We start from the raw sequence: 23,231 nt of genomic DNA, 5'->3' as shown, positions 1-23,231 counted from the left end.
TAAAACTGTTTACTACTTTTTCAAATAAAAAATCTATAGATTATTAGGGCCAAATTAGTCATAAAAGATGGAACCATTACTAAGTATAAACGCAATCAGATGAATATAATTCTTTCCAAAAGATGGTTGTGGCTACCTATTTGAACCACGTGTGTATGTACTGTTCTCTGTCTATCTCAGTGTTAAAAAAAACGAACTCCAAGGCAATTTCAAAAAGAGGAAGTCCATGAAAAATCAAACGCTATCAAGCAACGACCCAAATGAAAAACAGCTGGCATATCCTGATAACAGTGTTTCAAACCTTGCTTCTTGGCTAGCTAAACCTCCCATTTATAGGACGATTGGTTATAACACCTTCATATAGACAAAATTGGGTGATTGAGTTTACATATTTGTTTTTCGTTCATTTTTTACATAAATAAGGCCGTTAGTTTTCTCGTTTGTTTTACATTGTCTTATCGAGGCCTTTTATAGCTGACTATGCGGTATGGGCTTTGCTCATTGTTGAAGGCCGTACGGTGACCTATAGTTGTTAATGTCTGTGTCATTTTGGTCTTTTGTGGATAGTTGTCTCATTGGCAATCTTACCACATCTTCTTTTTTATATTATGAGCAACTTATACAGACATCATAGGTAAATGTGTCAACAATTGGGATCAACTCAATTTAGCAGCCAAAACTGCGTTTACATACATCACAGACATACAACAGAAATGACTAAAAATCCAAACACATTGTTTTCATTCTCGTTGAAATTGGAATAAAATACGGTAGAAGAAGCAACAGGGTTTGTTTGATTTCAATTTCAATAATACTCTACTAAATTATCTGTATGTTAAATAATTGAAATACATGACCTTGTACAATGCCAAGACACAGGCATCAACAGATTGTAGATTCATGAATGTGTATATGTCTATAACAATAACATTTAGTTTACTTTTACTTTACTGATAACAAAATCAATATTAATACCAATAAAAACTATATTTAATGATATGATTACAGTGTTGAATAAGTAACATTTTTGATTACCTTTATTAAGAGGATCGATAAATTTATTTAAAGGATCGATAAATCAATTTCAATGATTGATATGTTTACCAGGATCGTTTTTCAATTTTCGAGAACGGTAAACAACAAAAAGCACACTTCAAAACCAAATCTTTATATCTATGGAAGAATTTAGTAAAAGGTTTAAGAAATGTGTAGTAACGAAATCCCTGGCTTGATGGTTAACCAGTAATACATCGATTAAGTTCATTGACGCCCTTGTCTGTTGATACAAGAGTACTTGCACTTGTTAAATAAGTTTCGAGAACTTTGGTATAATAGATATAAGAATATGTGGTATCACTGCCAATGACACAACTCTCCATCCATGTCACAATTTGTAAATAAAAAACATTTTAGGTCAAATAGATATAGGAAGATGTGGAGCGAGTGCCAATGAAACAACTCTCCATCCAAATAAAATCATTATAGGTCAATGTACGGCCTTCAACACGGAGCCTTGGCTCACACCGAACAACAAGCTATAAAGGACCCAAAATTACTAATGTAAAACCATTGAAACGGGAAAACCAACGGTCTATCTATAGATAAAACGAGAAACGAGAACACGTGTAAAATACATAAGCAAACGACAACTACTGTACATCAGATACCTGCCTTAGGACAGGTGCTAACATTTGCATCTGGATTAAACGTTTTAATGGTACCAAACCTTCTCCCTTTTTCTGAAACAATAGTATAATATCACAACATAGAAAAACACACGATAAAAAAATGTACGGTCTTCAACACAGAGCCGTGGATCACACCAAACAGTAAGCTATAAATGGCCCCATAAATGAATAGTGTAAATTCATAGGACTGTTTCCAAAGGAAAGAAAACAAAACAAAATTATGTTCAGATTCATTAAATTAGCAAGTGAAAGTAGTTTTACGTTATATCCAGATCTGCATTTTCGTGGCTTTATCATACAATCATTCTTTTTAAATAAAAAAAAATTACCTATGAAACGATAAAATATTTAATATTATTCCATTTTTTGAAGCGATGCTTAAAACCAATTCAGATTTTTTTTTTGAATGTCAGCGCACACAGAGAACAATCCTCATTGTATGTCAAGAAATGATCTATTATGAAGAGCAACTGCATAAATAACAATTTTTTTCCTTAACGCGATATTTATCAAAATTAAAACATATTTTCTCAAATTAAATGAATGCCATTCGACAGCTGGAAAAAGCACTGAAAATGTCAAATCAGATGCAAAAAAGAATTAATCATAAACTACGTATTACAAACACTTTAAATACAATTAAAAATGTGAAATGAGTTTTTGTCCTAGTCAGAAACGTTTGCATTATTTTTCTACTGATATGTCAGTTTACTATTCTCCTCAGCTTAGTCTGTTGTTATTTCTGTATTCATTGTATAATCTTCTTAATAATGTGCACTTCTGTGTTTTCATGATTTATCATTGATATGATGATCATAATTATAAACTGTTTACCTAACTTTGAATTAAGTTCGAAAATACTTATCATTTTTATACCACAATCGATTTCCGTGCCCGATATGACAATGTAAAACAATTCAAACGAGAAAACTAACGGCCTTTTTTATATAAAAAAAAAAGAACGAAAAACAAATCTGTAACACATAAACAAATTTACAACGAAAAACCAATATGTAGCACATGAACAAAGAAATAACTAGACGGGTGCCGTATACGAAGCAGGAAATGCTTACCCTTCCGGAGCACCTGATTTCACTTCCGGTTTTTAGTGGAGTTCGTGTTGTTTCTTATTTCTTATTTATAACTTTTTATGTAAATGTCCTTTGGTTTTGAGAGTCTTTGTTTACTCCTTGATTTTGATTGTTATTGTCTCTTACAAGGAAAATTTACTTGGCTTTTGTACCTGTTTTATTTGAGTCAGGGATAAGTCTTTTAAAGACGAAACCCGCATTAGGCTTACAATATTTTAATCCTGTTAATGTTTTCTCTCCTAAAAACACAAATAAAACACTACTGTAGATTTCCAATATCATGAGCCACAGGCGGATTCACGTACACCATATGCTACTTTCTGTAAATGGGTATGTTTTACTCTCTTATTACGTATAGATTTCCTTTTCAGGTCACAACTGTTATTCTATTTAGTTAACCCAATCGTTTTATCATCAGCCAGCATAGTTTTATATTTTCTACAGGTCTCCCAGTTGTTTTGATATTATCCCAACTAGATGAGTTTTTTTTTTCTAACGGATTTCTAATCGACTTTGGGCAGATTTAATATATCTTAACATTTCTAAATTTCTAAATGAAACAGCTGTATTTTCTTCATATAATATGGGAAAAAGCAAATGGACATTTCTCATGTTGAAAGGTGCCATTAATTGCCACTTTTTTCATGTCAGACGGGAAAATGCAAATAATTGCAAACTAATAATTTAGAAATTTCCCTCTTTGTTTGGTATCTTAATTTTTTTGTACTTTTTCATCATCGGTTTACTCCTGACGTGTTTGTTTTAGAAAAGAACATACCTTTTGACTATTTTTTCATAAATTATATCACTTTGAATACAAAAATACCTAAAATTAAAAACATTAAAAAATCTCTGAGTGTTAAGATCATAAGTAACGTCCATATAGGATTTTTTTTTTTATATTAAGGACGATTTAATACTTGTAGTTGGTAATATATTTCATCGTGAAATATGGCTTGATCTTACGTGATTTGGAAACAAGTAAGAAAACGCATCCCGTCCACTTTTCCTATAGAGATGAAGTGGTATGATTGTCAATGTTACAATTATCCATCAGAGTTCAAACTGACGACGATAAATGCAAGTTTTGGTCACTGCACAACCTCCAACAATGAGAAAAACCAACACCATAGTGTCAGCTATAAAAGGCCTCGACGTGAAAATATGGATTAATTAAGAATTATTAAGAAACTAACGGTCATTTATACGATACCTTTTAAGAAATACAAATATGACAACACGGGACATCAACAACCACTGAACTACAGGCTCCTCTACCTTGAGCCCGCACATTCAACATATGGCGTAGTTTAATATGTGTATGAGTTACTAATCCTCCTTTTACATGTGACAGTTGTGTTATAGATAAAAAAAAAACAATCAGAAAAAATCACTTGTAAATAAACTCATCATAGATACCAGGACTAAATTTTGTATATACGCCAGACGCGCGTTTCGTCTACTAAAGACTCATCAGTGACGCTCCAATCCAAAAAAGTTAAAAAGACCAAATAATGTACGAAGTTGAAGAGCATTAAGGACCAAATTCCTAAAAGTAATGCCAAATTCAGCTAAGGTCAATGGCTTTACTCATTAAATCTGTTCGAAACAAAAGTAAAACAAGTGTCATAAAAACATGGCGCACCGATACTTGTATCGACAAAAGTACTTGGAGTTAAGTAATTCTTTAGTTAAAAGTCAAAATACAGACATCAATGCATGCGACATGATTGGAAGAACACCATGGGTGCCAAGAGTAGGTCAGATGCTAGTTCTAAGTTAAGGCGCGTCATCTTCACATGTTCTATTAAAATCAATGCTCTCTGACGTAAACAACACCTATCATTACAATCACCTTACGTCGAGAAGGACCGTATAGTATCCAATGTAAACTAAATAACATCATACAAATATTGACTGTGACATAGTGAAAGTCGTAGCATTAGAATTTTAATCAACTAACTAGACTTTATAGTTTTGTTTGTTTATACCTCTTTCAATTGAACAATATTTTGAGTTTTTAAGATTGTTTGACTTCTTTGAGACAAGACAAGGATACCGATTGAATATAACACGTTCGGATACCATCAACAGGCAGTTGATCTAAACAAACACAATGGGATCAGTAGCTACAAAATATAATGAAAACGAACAAGTAGCTTCGGTTTTTCTGGCTATAAGAACCAAGAAGTTTAAACGAGCTATGGATTTGTTTTCGAAAGGTAACTTTATTAATTGTATTGACTTTGAAGGTCATACACCACTTATTGAAGCCTGCCGTGGTGACAGACACTCCGAATCCGAAATGGAAAGAGAACAATTTGTCACCTTTCTCCTACAGAATGGAAGCAACATTTCAAAACCAGACGTATACGGATGGACAGCTGCAATGTATGCTGACGAAAAGCATCATTACTCCATAGCTAGGAAATTGAATAGCATTGAAGGCAAAATAAGTTGCTACAAAAAACGAGGTAATTTTCATTAAATGATGTAAATAGTTTCTCTTTTAATGATGTAAGTATTTCTCTTTTAATGATGTCAGTAATTTCTCTTTTAATGATGTAAATAATCACTCTTTTAATGAGGATTTCCAAATAAGACATCATTATCTTCTTCAAAATTTAATTTTTACAAATTAAGATTCAACACTGGCATGAAAAAAAGGATTAAAACTAAAATATAAACAAGCGGACTAAAAAAGACAAATAAGAAGAGGTTCTGGACAAACCACATTTACTACATACACTTTCACATAATGCTGTTATTAATGCTGCTTTCAAACATGAGTAATTAATTTCTACTTTGCTATATCTAGTTTAATGTTGATATCTGCCTCACTTGAATAGTTAGTGTGAAAAAAAACTTACTTGTTGATCTAAAATATAAGATATTATTTATTAACAATTAAAACATGTAATTTTGTATATTTCAGCTGATCCACTATTCAACTTCGTCCAGAATGAAGATGATGAAATAATTGAAGAAGAACCCGTGTCAGTGTTAATTCGCTGATCTCATTCTGTAAAACATTTTCAAATGAACAATAGTAATAACAGCCTTTTGTAAGCTACGAAGCTACACAATCTTACCAACACGTATTGCATATGAAAACAATTGAAATCATGCTGTCCTATACTCGTAAACTACGTTGCAACAGTTCAGGATGACACGATCTTGTGCATTGGTAAAACGAAATTGAGAGTGACACAGTCAGGATATTAGTCATTAAGTTTCTGAACGCCTTCGTATAAGACGAAGAACAATGACTGGCATTAGAGAGTTAAAATAGACGATTTTATATTAGCTGCTTCAGTTGTGTGAGCTTGCATCATATAACAGTGATAATTTTCATACGACCTAGGTTATTGTTGATTTGAATAAACTATTTTTGTTACTTACTGAGATGAGTTGAGTGATTTTCCTGTACTGATTGTTATTATGCACAAAATAATGTGTTGGTCTTAATATCAGAATGTAGATCTTATTCTGAAAAATTTTCCCAAACTTTTATAGACCCGCAATAATTGAAACAGAACATATTGTATTGACACCACTATTTTAGAAGACATCTATTTGTATTCACATTAAAATATTATTCCGGAAGGTTTTACAAAAAAATACATTGGTTAAGTATTTGCAGGTTTGTCAAAAATATACCAAATAATGTTTTGATGAAGCTTTGTAAAAACCAAGGAATGTAATTATGATTGAGGAATAAGCCATCGCGATAGTCACTTGTATGCAATCTGACAGGGTTTTACGACTTGCATATTAGGAATTAAAGTCTTTCGTAACACCCTAAAACCGAAGTTGTGCCAAATATTTCAAATCATGACAGTTGTTTGTCGATTGTGCCGTTAATACATAACGTTTGATTTTGTCTGTCTGTTTTTGAATATTGGAGGTCAGCATTTGTGTTATACATTTTTTGAGGTGTGAAATCGCGCGTTCATGTCCATCTGCGTCAATTTATCAAGAAAAATCCATGCGACTTATTTTTTACAACTGAACAAATTTCACAACGTTTTGAATGCGTTAGAGTAGTTTTACTAACTCATTAATTCTATTTCATATTTTCAACCAATAAAAATCATGTTGTTAAGAGAATTACCGATAAAGAGAAAAAATGCATTTAATGTTTTGATACTGACTGTTTCAGACCGAATATCAGCTCATTCTATCGGGCTCGCGGGTTATTCTTGCTGATAAAGTCAGTATCAAAAACAAAAATGTCATTATTCTATATATAATTCGTTAAAAATAAAGGTATCTTTTTTTTTTTTTTTTTTTTCATTTTAATTAATACAAGCTTATGAGAATACACTGATTTGACAGAAGAAAAAGATAGATAAAGCTATTAAGTCTATCTTAGTAAATGCTTGTTTTGGAAATAAAGTATACCACAAAGCGTTTTAATCATTATTATATTCATAGTTAATAAATTTTCATTTATTGTTATACACTTTTTTTGAGGTTTTGCATGCCACAAAACCAGGTTCAACCCACCATTTTTTTCTTAAAATGTCCTGTTCCAAGGTCAGGAAAATGGCCACTGATACATTATAGTTCGGTTCTGTGTGTGTTACAATTTAATGTTGTGTCGTTGTTCTCCTCTTATATTTGATGCGTTATCCCCAGTTTTAGTTTGTAATCAGGATTTGTTTTTTTTTTCTCAATCGATTAATGAGTTTTGAACAGCGGTATACTACTGTTGCCTTTATTGTATCGAAACTGGTCGAAACCATATCGTTTAAGAGCGCTCTCACACTTGGACGGTCATATCAAACCAAAGGTTACAATTTCTCGTACAGTTTAACTTTATATATGAACATTTGTTCTACGGGAAATTATAGCTTTATTCTTACTAATTTTGAATCCAAAGATAAACACATCCGAGGAACATTTTGACAACAAGCCGATACCGAAGTCTAAATCAAAACCGAAACCAAAATCACAGTAGTTGCATGTTATGAGATATATGTTCATATGTATATGTAACAAAACAAATACAACATTTTTTTTTAAATTTTGTATTTCAATGCCAACACGTCTGTAAATCTAGTATAAATCTAAGAGATAAACTCAAAAGTGCATGTGTGTTCGGTAAAACAACTTTAAGCAGCTTGGTATACACTTTTTTTCTTATCTTGACTTGTTTTGTTTACTTTCCCTTGTGGTTGGTGTTAATGACATCTCAGGTTGTTTAACAAACATTTCCTTCTTGACGTGTTAGGTTTGGACACATGGGATTGCTGGTTCACGCATGTCATCAACTGTTAATCAAATTATATCACTATTTTTATGTAACGGTTAGTCATTGAAAAGTTTTAAACCATGTAATTCAGTACGAGTGCTGTGCATTGAGCCCTTCATTACATAGTTTATACCTTTCTATTGACTAAGCGATTTGCACATATTAAAAACTTGGGTTATCCTATAAGTAATTTATTCAAAGTTGATTTTTGTTTTTGTTTCACCAATTATTATAAAAGGAGACAACAGAATGTTTCATTATATACGTTTTATATAATTGTATATCCTTTTCGCTTGTATCATTACTTCATCAGTAACTTTGAATAATACTGTAAATATTTTAGCCATTTTACCTATTTTGACAGAATATTTTTGACGTGTAAATAATATACAGATTTTTTGAGTCTGAAATAAAGATACGCTCATCTTATCTTACGGCTATACCATCTCTTGAATGAACAGGGATTTCAAACATACCTTTTTATATGTAAAAAAAAATGATGAAGTGAACCTGGTTTTATAGCTAGCTAAACCTCCCATTTGTATAACAGTCGCAATGTATATAAGAATCAGTGATTTCAAAGGACAGTTCTGTAGCTGCTGGAAAAGATATTTATATTGAGAAATTCTTCTTATACAAATGAACGAACCACAGACGCAGATGGTCTGGTCTAGTTGCAATGATCAAATAGTCCGTATGTCAGTGGTTGGTTTTTGTAGCAGTGTTTCCTTCAGGTTTTGCTTTTGATCCGGATTTGTTTAAGTTAAATCGATTGATGTCCATTGAACAGCGATACACTACTATTACTTTTATTTACCAATCTGTATGTTCGAAAACAACTGTAAATAACAGTAAAACTAACTATGATATTTTTTTAAAATAATATAGATAAATGTGACCCATAGATAGTCAAGTGGCATAAGCATTTCTAAATCCTTAGAGTATTTCTAAATCTTTAGAGTAAAAAATGATGAAATGTTTGAAAAAGTAAAGCGATGTTAATTTATCAGAATTAAGATATATATCAGTGTTGCATTTCTTACAGATATCATCACATCGATTAATTTATGATACAAACTATTAAGATTCTTAAGAAGTATTGTTATCAATATCATTTTCTGTGACACTATTACACATTTGCGGAAACAATCATACACCTACGATAAGGATTACACTTGCACTAACAGGTAGCATTTAAATCTTGGGCTTTCTCAAAGTGTAAAAATAATCCGTCGATCCAAAACAAAGAAATGATAGTGATGTTTTTCTGTAGTTGAACAACGATTGTTTTCTAATATATTTGCAGCAATGTGTTAGCATTAATTATTGTATTCGGTGTTATCAATGCTGAAAATGCTGTAATTGTATTCGTACAACTCATTCGATAGAATGAAATAACATTATTTTAAGAATAAATTTAACATAAGGCACACAAAATATTGCAATTGTCGTTGCAGTAGCTATTGTAGATTGGGACACTTGCTGAAAAAAGTTAGCAATACTTTTGTAAGGAAAGGTGCAATCAACCATGGAGCATGTTGGCATGTTTATGCTAAGACTTTCTCTCTTTTATTTGTTTTGAAGAGAATAAGGAAATACAGCGGACGGGTGTCACCAGCCCAGTAATCAGCACTTCGGTGTTGACATGAATATCAATTATGTGGTCATTTTTATAAATTTCCTGATACAAAACTTTGAATTTTTCGTAAAACTAAGGATTTTCTTGTCCCAGGAATAGATTACCTTAGCCGTATTTGGCACAACTTTTTGGAATTTTGGATCCTCAATGCTCTTCAACTTTGTACTTGTTTCACTTTATAACTATTTTGATATGAGCGTCTGGCGTACTAAATTATAATCCTGGTACTTTTGATAACTATTTACACCACTGGGTCGATGCCACTGCTGGTGGACGTTTCGTCCCCGAGGGTATCACAGCCCAGTAGTCAGCACTTCGGTGTTGACATGAATATCAATTATGTGGCCATTTTTATAAATTTCCTGATACAAAACTTTGAATTTTTCGTGAAACTAAGGATTTTCTTGTCCAAGGAATAGGTTACCTTAGCCGTATTTGGCACAACTTTTTGGAATTTTGGATCCTCAATGCTCTTCAACTTTGTACTTGTTTCACTTTATAACTATTTTGATATGAGCGTCACTGATGAGTCTTATGTAGACGAAACGCGCGTCTGGCGTACTAAATTATAATCCTGGTACTTTTGATAACTATTTGAGCTATTTACTCTTCATGAAATAACAGTTGCCGTTCGGTATAATTTTGATTTTTTTGTCTGAATAGGACACACACTTTTGTCTACGTCTTTGGTATCAGTAGAAAAAAATCACAAATATTCGAAAAAAAACCAACTAAAAAAACAATTATCAACGAACATATCTATGTCGGAAATATATTTAAGACTGTTCGCCAGGATCCGTTGAAATGTAAGAATAAGTGTACTCAAATAGTTAAAATTAAAAAATCTATGTTTTCAACAGAAACACACAAAAAATGACAAACGAGTTCCAAGATGTTTTTCTTTGATACAAATATAATAATAGAGATCTTAGGAATCATTACGTATTGACGTTTTTTCGCGGAGTCGATAATTAACCCCATGAACATGGATGGGACTGTTATGCTCAAAACATGAGCTTTAACCCCTGTTCCGAGACTGGTTCTATTTTCATGGAATTGTAATATTAAGTGCACTGACGACGCAGGGGTCGATCAAGCCATTTACAAAGGGAATTCCAACCCAAGATACAAAGGGGAGGGCGATCATATGTCCCTATTCAAAAGCATTGATCAACAAGAATGGGGTGTACTTACTTTGTGTTGAAATGAACAACGTAGCAGTGAGAATCGCGGGCTGTTCCAGTGGTTGAAACTCCTCTTTTCTTACCTATCAAAGCTTTTGAATAGGGACATTTGGTCGTCCCTCTTTTAAAAAAATAACTTTGAAATCGGTTGTCATTTTTTGTTTGTTGCTGATAAAACATAGAAAGCAAAGTTTTAACTATTTGAGTACACCTATTCTTACATTTCAACTGAGTCTTGCGAACAGTATAAAATATATTTCTGACATAAAGGAGTTTGTTGATATTTTTTTTTCGAATAGTTGTGAGTTTTTTTCTATTGAAACCAAAAACGTAGACCTAGTCAGGAAAAATAAAAGGTTTCAACATTATACCGTGATTCGTGAAGAATAAATAGCTCAAAAACACCCGTCCGCTGCATTTCCTTCTCTTTCAAACAAAATAAAAGAGAGAAAGTATTTTATGCGTAAACATGCTGACATGCTCCATGGTTGATTTTACCTTACCTAAAATAAAGTATTGCTGACTTTTTCAGCAATTGTCCTAGCTTCTGCAACGACAATGCGATAATAACGATTGTTCATTCTATCATACTTCGTACAATTGTAGCATTTTCAACCTTGATAACACCGTATACAATTATTTATGTTTAACACATTGCTGTTAACTTCGTTGTTTTAAAACAGAAAAAACATCACTATTGTTACACACTTTGAGAAAGCCCAAGATTTATATGCTACCTGTAAGTGTAATTGTAATCCTAATCGTGGGTGTGCGACAGTTTCCGCAAAGGTCTATTATCATTTTTCCAACTCCTCGACGAATCAGATTGATGACCATAGTAGTAGGACTGTATTGTATTGTAACAAGGTATTTTAAAGAGCACACATTTGTTTCTTTGATAGAATAAACTCATCATAGATACCAGGACTAAATTTTATATATACGCCAGACGCGCGTTTCGTCTACAAAAGACTCAGCAGTGACGCTCGAATCCAAAAGAGTTAAAAGAAATGATAGTAAAATGACTTTTAATGTATTATTTAAAGGCAATAATTTACATAGTAGGATATACAAATAATTTTTACAACTAGTTTCCAGAATTTAGATTTAAGGTAGATGCATGGTATACCGCCATCTTGGTTTGTATTATCACTGTACGCAATCAGTCTAATTATTTGCCCAAATCTGCAAATTTGCAGACAGATGTACACGTTTATTGGTTAGACTGTTTATTTATATGAGGAAAACTTGCTGATTTATTGTATTATCCAAAATACTTAAAATAAATACCATACGTTAGTATTTAAGAATCATTTTTTCAACTGAGCCATTAAAGGGGAGATAACTTATTAAGTAAAAAAATATATACTGATTTGATAGGGAATTTTTTATTTTTTACTTGTACTAGGAAAACCAGTTCAGTGAAACCCTTTTTTCTTTTTATTTTCTTAAAACATATTATAAAACCTACCTGCTCACAATTTATTTCTAAGTTCTATCTCATAGATTTCTTTTAATGTACAAAAAGTGTTTTTGCGTGATCATTCTAAGCAAATTAAGACAATTTTAAACGACACATAGCTTGAAAAATAGCACGGTGACCCATCCTTTTTATTATATTTTTGAAAAGAGCATAGAAAAATCTTTATTTTAGCAAAGTATAAAAAAATCTATCTTGGAAAACTTATAACTATGATCTACCTTAAGACACAAAATGTTATTCCAAAATAACTGTTGTACTTAATTCTTGTCTGGTATTTCTTAATAGCAGTACAATGAACTGCTAGCATTGTGGTCAATCATGAATAGGTGATAAGAATACGAAGAAACACAATCTGCTTTGAATACTAGAAATGACATTCAATGTTTTTGATTGGACGAGAAGTTTCAAATATAATTTTTAATAAAACTTTATTGTGATAATAGTATTTTCGTTTTGAGTCTTGCATCCCGACACTTCAGGAAATTGTAAGTAACAATAGCAATAACTTATACATCATTAAAAATCTTACTTGTCCTTTTACTTCCTAGATGAATAGATGAATGGAGGAACCGTTGTGTTGAATTTATCTACAAATACAATAAATATTAATGATTTGCGACTTTCCGCCTTCTTACGTTTAAAACAGCCAATTTAAATATTTAATCCTTTAATCTATTTATTTGTATTTACAATAGATATACATGATAAAACCGAAGTGGTGACTAACTACAGAATAAAAACGGATACATTACATAAAACAACCTAAATACCAGCACGTAAAAATACACAGCCGAGTTATCCAAAGACAGTTCAACGCACAAAGTGACGTCACATTTGAATTTCTAAAATGATTTCCCCAAAATAAGATAGAATTCAAGATTAGATTTGTAAGACTTATACAACATTTATTTATAACAATGAAATTTCAATACTAATTAATATCAAACTGTGGTAGTAACATTGAAATGGTCTTGCGCATAATACATATTAGGAGAAATGGTGAAAGAAAAATCATTATCAACATACAAGCTTACACCCTTCTCCATATTCCTAATTTAGTCCACTTATTATGATCATCCTTCATCTTATTCTTTTTTACTTTTGAATTTGATGTTTTACAGCCTACCAGAGTATTAAATTCCGTTAAATATGTAGTTGATAAAATGCTGTGAGTTTTGAAATTGTTTTTTTTTTTTTTTTTTTATTGTAGAAAACGTTTTGTATTACTCATAGTACTGTTCCGAAATCCAAAAAAATATTTTGGTACCTTAAATGTCATCGTTGAGATTCCTCTTCTAGAAAAGCAATTCTTCCTACCGGCTATAAAACGCCAAAGTGGGGTATCCTTTTTGCTGTTTCCGTTCAGCAAGGGGAACGTTAAATCCGATGCCTCGTGCCACGCTCTTTGTTAAATTCATGTTAAGAACCCTTGCAACAACTCTTTGTGATGTCCGTACGTGGCATGTTGCCAAGAAAAATTTCTTTTCTATCCAAAATACCCTTATTTTCCAGGAGCAGTTCAAATTTTCCCGACCATCATCCCGGTTGGCCTCTATTATTTCAAGACCTGCCTGTTGTATTTATTGTTAAATTGTTCTCGTCCTGAACATGCATGAAATATTTGCCACTGGACGTTAAGCAACCAACAATCAATCAATCAGTGTAGAAGAGAATCAACAATTTTGGTTTATCGCTGTTGTCCTTATGCTTTTTATAGTTCTTGGATAAAATTCAGCTGCTATCGAATAATTAATACATGAACAACACGACTTTAAATTGTATACATGATATATTTTTTAATTCAGCCTTCCTAAATATTCTTTTAAAGACGACCAATAGACTATGCCATTGTACAATAACGAACGTACAATATAGACCAGTTAACAAATCATTTTATTCTAAAATGATGGCTTCAAAGAAAGAAAAAAAACCCAAATAGATACATATATTTCAAAATACCTTTTAACCACCCTACTGGTTAAACGCACAGACGACGTACTAACAAACACGTAGCATCATGTCGACTGTTGGTGAAAAGATTTCACTGGGTGGCCTATCCTCCCAAGAAGGTTTGTTAATAGACTAGACAGTCTACATTTATATAATTGAAGATTATTTGAAAAAAAATGTAAAGAGCTTTCATGACAGGTTTTTATCAGCAGGTGATTAAACGAGAGATTAAAACGTTAGTATTTTTAAATGTGCCGTGGAGGCAAATATCAAGAAATTTAAAAACAAGGTGCTGTGGTATGTTTAACAATATCACAACTATCCATCAAACCAGACACTGGAGGACTAAGATGGATCAAGATGTAAACAATTATGGGTCACATAAACACATTTGATAAATCATATTATTAAATATCCTTACATTTAATGAGCTTATCAAGGATCCGGCATTTTAAAATATAAAAACGTTCAAAAGAGAAAGCCACTTGTCGGTTATATGTACTGAATACAGTTATCCCGGCGGTTGCATTTATACATGTTAAATGGGAAATTGTTGATTCGTTAAAAATCAATGAATCTTTGAGAGGGATTAGCATGTTTTTAACTAACATTTTTGTTTGTTTTCTTTTTGAACTATAAGTTGTTACTCTTAACGTTCATAATTGCTTAAGCTTTCAACTCAAAATGGTCAATACCTCGAGGGGAACGCCATAGATGGTCTGATTATCATCATTGTCAAATAATTTAATTTTGGATGTAACGCGTCTTCTGATTGGCTGACGTTATTTTGTTATGAGCCCATAGACATAATTTAGTCATGTGACCATGACGTCATCAACGTTTTTTCATGGTTTTCTACAGTTTAAAATGGAATTTAGAATTAAATTATAAGAAATGACTGTAATATTTTTTCTGTCTATTCGAAATAACGCTATGCGCGTTATTCAGTGTGCACCAAATTTTTTATGTTATTTCTTCATAGACAGAAAAAATATTACAGTCATTCCTTAAATATTATTTGAAGTTTTAAACGCAGGAACATCAACATATTTATCGGGAAGAGATGCAAGTCATTTCATCGGTCCTTGTCAATAAATACGGACTTTGGTTGATCAGTTTCACATTTTTTCTTTACTCTTGGATTCGGTGATAGCTTTAACTCATTCTTGAAAAGTGTCCTGTTCAACATATTCTCGTTTAACCAATGCTCTGGCATAGTCCTCGATGGAATTCGTAACTATTTTAAAATCATGGTTCCAATTGATGTTCGGCGTTTTACGGGAAATTTGATTAAGGAAACTCACGACACAACCTTATGCACCATTAAGCAATCCCTTATATACTTAACAGTTCTCATTAAAACTGTTGATAGTGTTCCACAACATTGTATATTACCCATTTTCTTTTTAAGTGAACAAGCATGATTTTACAATTTGTGTCGCTTATATCCAAATGAATTTATCTAACATATTTTTCGTCTGATACATGGATACTAGTATTTGATTATTGCCAATTAAAATTAACTGACATTAATAAAAATGTAAGTTATAAGGCTACTTTATCTATATTGCCATTTATGACATCTATTATCACTAAAATTTCTTAATGTCATACAAGAAAGTGCAAGTAATATTCTTAAAAAGAATTGCAGCAGATGTGAATGTAGGTCTCAAACATTGTAAATGCAACAGTAGCGTACGATGAAAAAAACAAAAAGACCTAGAAAAATAACCTAGAGAACTCAAGCTTTTCAAATTGTTTGGAATTAAATGAAGATATTTTTGGAGGGATTCTCAAAAGGATGCTTCTCAAAGGAAAATTCCAAATGTGCAGTCGCTTTGTGGGGTTCGTGTTGCTTAGTCTTTAGTTTTCTATGTTTTCTCTTATGTACTCTTATCGTCTTTTTCATTTTTAGCCATTTTGTCTATTCATTTCGATTTATGAGTTTGATTGTTCCTTTGGTATCTTTCGCACCTCGTTTAAGCGTAACATTTTGACAACATAAGTTCACACTTTGTTACCGTGGGGTTCATGTTGCTTACTCTTTATCTATCTGTGTAATGCTTTGTGGATCGTTGTTTGTAAACGTTTCTTTTCTTTTAGTCTCTAGCCTGTTTTTTGTCTACTTATGATTCTGTGACGTTGTATCAACCATTTACGAGTTTGTTTGTCGCATAAGACCACAGTTTTTACTATTTCGAAGACAAACTTAGTATGGCTATTTTATAATTCATAATTATAGGATCACATGATTTGTCCTTGTAACTAACCAAAACATAAACTGGAGAAGCCAACTTTTTAAGTGTTCAATTCACTGTAATTTGTTGAAGATTCATGATGATGAATTTTTACATTAAAAAGAAAATTATTGCTAAGATTACCAATGCATATCCAAAAGACCAAATAAAATTAAACTAAGCAAACTAAAGGTCATCGTACAAACTGCACCAACGTTAATGGTCGATTGATTTTTATAACACTTTTTGGGAGCCAATGGTGTTGGTAGTCACCTTTTCAAATACAAAAGGTATCGTTTAAAGCTCTATACAAAAAAAAATCTCTGATCTAATTTATATCTTAATACGACATTTCTGACCTTTTATATATCGTTCACGGGGAGTTTTTCCTAGCACAAAGCGAGATGTTTAACACATTGGCCTATGTCGACTAAGCTTTTCATATAAGATATATTATCAAAGTCAAATACATCATTTCTTAAGTAACAAAATAACTGGACACTTTTGTATATGAAGTGTGTTTTACTCGAATTCAAAATAAATCATTTGTCAACATTGAAACAAGTCAATGACACAGGAATACATCACAATAATATCAATGGGATCAGCAGCTACAAAAGAACATAACAATGTATGTGTTCCTTCATTGTTTCATGCTATTAGGAACAGAAAGTTTAAAAATGCCAGGATATTGATCCAAAATTCAAAAGATGTTATTATCAACTGTGTTGATTTTGAAGGTCACACACCACTTATAGAAGCCTGTCGTGGTAACAGACATTCAAAAACCGAAAGTGAAAGGGAACAATTTGTCAACTTTCTGCTTCAAAATGGATGTGATATTTCAAAACCAGACGTATATGGGTGGACAGCTGTAATGTATGCAGAAGAAAAACAACACTACTCCATAGCTGCTAAATTAAACAGATCAGAAAGCAAAACAAGTTGCTTCAAGCAACGAGGTAAGTCTTTTGTATGTCACTCTGGTATTTTTCGCGCCTCTTTAAACTTAATGACAGTAGGTTCACCATTAGTTATTATATCAATAACTGGAAAACATTATAACCGTCTCAAAAAAGAAATAATTACCAAAGAAAAATTTGTCTCATTAATAAAATCTTTCACTTGAAATAGATATCATTTCTCGATCAGTTGTGATACGCAACTAACATTAATTTATGTGTAACTTACATAGACATAAACCTAATATGAGCTCGTTAATTTACTTGATTTTTTAATTAGGCTTACTGAAATATAAAGAAATATGCTACCTAAAAATATCTCGACAATTACATCGCTACAGGAATTAATACATTTATGTAAAGTTAGATAATTTATTCATAATTAGTGCTAGGAAAATTCATATCTAATCCGTCAATACTGGTAACATGAAAAAGAATATATACTTTTCAAAAGTGGAAGATAAACGGGAAACAAAAATAAGAAAACAATTTAGAGAAAATCATATCATTTATTTATTAAAAAAAATATAAAGAATTCCTGAGCGTCAATGAGTCTTTTATATACGTTCCGCGCGTCTGGCGTACCAAATTTTGCTATTGGTATTTATGATAAATGTATTTGCTTACAACGGTTTCGTATTCTTTTGATTTTGTTTTGAATGCTCATTATTTGCTTTGAAATTCTTAATGTCGGTTTAAACTGTTAACAGTCTATTCTTTGACAAGAGAGTTTTAAATCAATATTTCACATTTGGAAATATGTCAATTGGTATCCATTTATTTAATGTGTTTTGAGCTTTTTAGCATTTGATTTTGCCATTTGATATAGACTCTATGTTTTGAATTTTCCTCTTAATTCGGTATTTTTGATATTTCACTTTTTACATGACAAGCTTGCTGCATAAGACAGTGTTTGTCGCAGAATAGATGTTAACTTGATGTTACAAATCAAACGCTATTGTTTAAATCAGTAATTCTTTCCCTTTTCGGTGTTGTTCCCTTATTGATTACATATTATTCACTTATAGGGTCTTTGCATCGGAACTAAACACATTTATTTAAAAACCAGTTGTTATCATGACACGGGTTATGTTCTTCCCATATATGTTATGATGGTATGATACTAAACCCCTAACGGGAATTGTGTCTGATATTTATATGATGAAGACATAATTTTTCAATCAGTTTAATTGAAGTCCGGAGCTGGCATGTCAGTTAACTGCTAGTTGTCTGTTGTTATTTATGTATTATTGTCATTTTGTTTATTTTCTTTAGTTACATCTTCTGACATCAGACTCGGGCTTCTCTTGAACTGAATTTTTATGTGCGTATTGTTATGCGTTTACTTTTCTGCATTGACTAGAGGTATAGGGGGAGGGTTGAGATCTCATAAACAAGTTTTACCCCGCCGCATTTTTGCGCCTGTCTCAAGTCAGGTGCCTCTGTCCTTTGTTAGTCTTGTATTATTTTTGATTTTAGTTTCTTGTGTATAATTTGAAGTTTAGTATGGCGTTCATTATCACTGAACTAGTATATATAATTGTTTATGGGCCAGTTGCAGTACGCCTCCGGGTGCAGGAATTTCTCGCTGCATTGAAGACCTGCTGGTGACTTTCTGCTGTTGCATTGTCTGCTCTATGGTCGGGTTGTTGTCTCTTTGACACATTCCCCATTTCCATTCTCAATTTTATATTTCAATGTTGACCATATATTTGGAAATGTTTGCCTCCTTTAAGATGCAATATGAATCCTTCATATAATTATTCTCACAGTTAAACTGAACTATTTTTACTTTATTTCAAAAGTTGAGGTTCCGAAATACAAAGTACCAGAACAAAGGAAAATGACAAGTATCAAATAAAAATATTTCATAACCTTCTAATTACAATATGATGTCTGCAATATTGATTTTATAATTCTGAGATTAGTGTAAATAAACTCATCATAGATATCAGGATTAAATTTTGAATTTACGCCAGACGTACGTTTCATCTACAACATAATCATCAGTGACGCTCGAATCCAAAAAGGTTTAAAAGGCCAAATAAAGTATACGAGGTTGAAGAGCGTTCATGATCAAAATTCCTAAAAGTTTTGCCAATACAGCTAAGGTAATCTATTCCTGAGGTAGAAAAGCCATAGTATTTCAAAAATTGTAAACAGCTAATTTATAAATATGACCATATCAATGTAAGATGCCAACTTATACATCATCTGGTAACAAAACTTTATGTATGAATAATGTATGGGTACTACGAAGTCAATCGAAAGAAAATTTATTCATAAACATGTCTACATGTGAAGACAATTTTACAATTAAAAAGGATAAAACGAATCCAGCATTACCCCTTAACTGAACATACCTATATATATACAGATATAGAAAAAAAGAAAAGAATATAACGAAAATTCAAATCGGAAAGATCCTCAACAAATTGCATAATCAAAGTTCAAACACATAAAACGAATGTAAAACAACTGTCATATCCCTGACTTGGTACTGGTATTTTCTTATGCAAAACAATTGTCATATCCCTGACTTGGTACTGGTATTTTCTTATGTAAAACAATTGTCATATCCCTGACTTGGTACTGGTATTTTCTTATTCAAAACAATTGTCATATCCCTGACTTGGTACTGGTATTTTCTTATGCAAAACAATTGTCATATCCCTGACTTGGTACTGGTATTTTCTTATGTAAAACAATTGTCATATCCCTGACTTGGTACTGGTATTTTCTTATGTAAAACAATTGTCATATCCCTGACTTGGTACTGGTATTTTCTTATGTAAAACAATTGTCATATCCATGACTTGGTACTGGTATTTTCTTATGTAAAACAATTGTCATATCCCTGACTTGGTACTGGTATTTTCTTATGTAAAACAATTGTCATATCCCTGACTTGGTACTGGTATTTTCTTATGTAAAACAATTGTCATATCCCTGACTTGGTACTGGTATTTTCTTATGTAAAACAATTGTTATATCCCTGACTTGGTACTGGTATTTTCTTATGCAAAACAATTGTCATATCCCTGACTTGGTACTGGTATTTTCTTATGTAAAACATAAAACGTTGTAAAACTGCCTCAATATCTTGACAAACATTGTAAATGAATTTCGGTTAAGAACAAAACGATAGGAATAAATAGATTAGATTTCCAGGTTGCCAGTAGTAAATTTAAAGCAGGAAAGTGAACAGATAAATGACATTTCCGGTCAAAATCAAAGGTAGTGATTACAAGCCTGTTGAAATCCTCGGGATCAAAACTGCCCTTAGTTGCATCCATCCACTTTCTTTAACATTACCAAAGAAAACTATAACAGTCGTTCACTATATGTATGATTATCTCTTACATCGTTCTTATTATCGCTATTACTTTCGATATTACTTTAAATATTGATATTATCAAAACAGAATTATTATTGTGATTTTTTTTTTGTTTATCTTTTATTAAAGAATGTTTTTTCTATATATTTTCAGTTGATCCGCCATTCGACTTTATTCAAAATGAGGAACATGTACATGTGCCAGGTGAAAATCATTCTGTTCTAGATTTTTGACCTTAACTTCCGACATATTATTGTAAAAGGTCAATTATTTCAGGACCGAATATATTATTTGTATCAAATGGTATCTTATATGAAATCGATTTCTATTAACAAGGCTCTCGAAAATAAATTGTATATACCATCTCATGGTTTAATTGTCTTATTTTATGGTATGGTACTGTGATAGCTATTGAAGTCATTACTTGTTGGAGCTTATTTTAGTACTGTCAACAACACCTGAATATGTTTTACAATGTAAGACCAAAATCTCTAGATACCCTTAACAAAAGAAGAGACACAAAAAAAAAAACATCACAAAACACAAAACAAAAATATGTCCATGGTCATTACAACAACACGTTATCGTTTAATCATTCGTTATTTGATGATTGTTTACACTATTCACATTATAAATCTCATTAAAAAAGATAATCCCTTTTCTAGTCGTCAACTTTTAAAAGAAAAGAAAAAAATAAGACGTATTGGTTTAGTCAAGGACGTATGTTAGTTATACGTCCTTGGTTTAGTTGATATAAAAAAGAATACGTGGTATGATTGACAATGAGGCAACCCTCCAAAAGAGACCAAAATGACACAATTTACAAATATAGGTTACCGTACGGCCTTCAACAATGTAAAAAAATCATTCCATGTCAATCATTTGCTGATAAAATTTAGAAAATGCAAACATTCATGCACATAAGAGTATATTTAAGTTAATGCTACTTTTTAAAACAAAGGTCGTCATTGGTTTACAGAATAAAAATTAGGTTCACAAAATAACTAATGATAGAAGCTAGTTGTAAATTCGGCAAAATTAATGCATTTACTACTGAATGCAAGGAGAGGATTGTGTGTTTGATCGGATATTAGTGCAATAACGTGCTAACTTATACAACGGGTGCCACATGTGGAGCAGAATCTGCTTACCCTTCCGGAGCACCTGAGATCACCCTTAGTTTTTGGTGGAGTTCGTGTTGCTTATTCTTTAGTTTTCGATGTTGTGTCATGTGTACTGTTGTTTGTCTGTTTGTCTTTTTCATTTTTAGCCATGGCGTTGTCAGTTTATTTTCGATCTATGAGTTTGACTGTCCCTCTGGTATCTTTCGTCCCTCTTTCGTATTTAGTTCACAGGTACAATTAGTGTAAGATGACGAAACCTTTAGCTTAATATTTATTGAACTACAAAAATAAATGTCACAACGTTCACAGTATTAACTTCCTTATTAACAGCTAAATCTGATGAAAATATTATAAATGTCACAATCGGGATGACTTGTAACTGCTAGTAGTTTGTGTATGTATCATTGTCATTTTGTTCAGATTATTTGTAACCTATTCTGACATCGGACACGGATATAAATCCACTGTTTGCAAAAGTATGATTTATTCGAAATATATACTAAAGATTGTCTGATCCAAGTCTGATCTGGTTAACAGGAAACTGTTTAGTGAGACGCTGTATGAAATAAACACACTTCTGAAACTATCAAGGATTTTATGATGATTGACATAAAACTATAATTCAAACACTTATTAGAGTGGTTTTATGGTATAGGAATGTCTACGTCGTTTTTGTCCATAATCTATGATATATATACATATATAAGAAAAATTTTCTCGTTTCCCTTTGACCTGTCCTAGTTTGACTCCTTATATTAAAGATTGACTACTAGCTATTGTATGTGGTAATGATAATGCTGAAATGGTGATCAAAAGAAAAGGGAGTGTATCAAAATTCCGGTAATCTAAATGACTTTCATTTATTGGAATTAAGGTGAATTATTTTTCTTTTTTGAAATAACATATATCTGATTTTTAGCATATAACTTATTAGGAGAGAACTTTATATTCTCTTAATTTCAAGGGATTTCATCGGTGCATTTTAAAGAAATACTAAGTTGGATTTTAAAGGTTTCTATTGTAAATTTCTGAAAATTAATTGTATGGTTACCATGGCAATGAACATTACAGTATTTTTTTATTATGACAAAGATGTTTTTACATCACTAAGCATTCATTTAAAAAAGTTTTATGAAAATCTGTGACCATTGGTTTCCATTATATTTTGATGCTTACAGAGAATGGCTCTTAAGTGTTTTTGCGATCTTTGTACTATGTTAATTTGTGTTGCTGGGTCTGACTTAATTACCTTGATGTAAACACTTGTTATTTCATCGTT

At 31.8% G+C, this 23,231-nt stretch overlaps 1 protein-coding gene across 1 annotated transcript in view; it reads left to right on the top strand.

Moving 5' to 3' along the window:
* The window catches only part of LOC143063222 (uncharacterized), a 228,269-nt gene that overhangs the window by 22,332 nt on the left and 182,706 nt on the right, over positions 1-23,231 (top strand). The gene's annotated exons all lie outside the window — the stretch shown is intronic.

The sequence above is a fragment of the Mytilus galloprovincialis genome, chromosome 2 (genome assembly GCF_965363235.1).
Source record: "Mytilus galloprovincialis chromosome 2, xbMytGall1.hap1.1, whole genome shotgun sequence".
NCBI lineage: Eukaryota > Metazoa > Mollusca > Bivalvia > Mytilida > Mytilidae > Mytilus > Mytilus galloprovincialis.
This window is presented reverse-complemented; position numbering and strand designations above follow the sequence as displayed.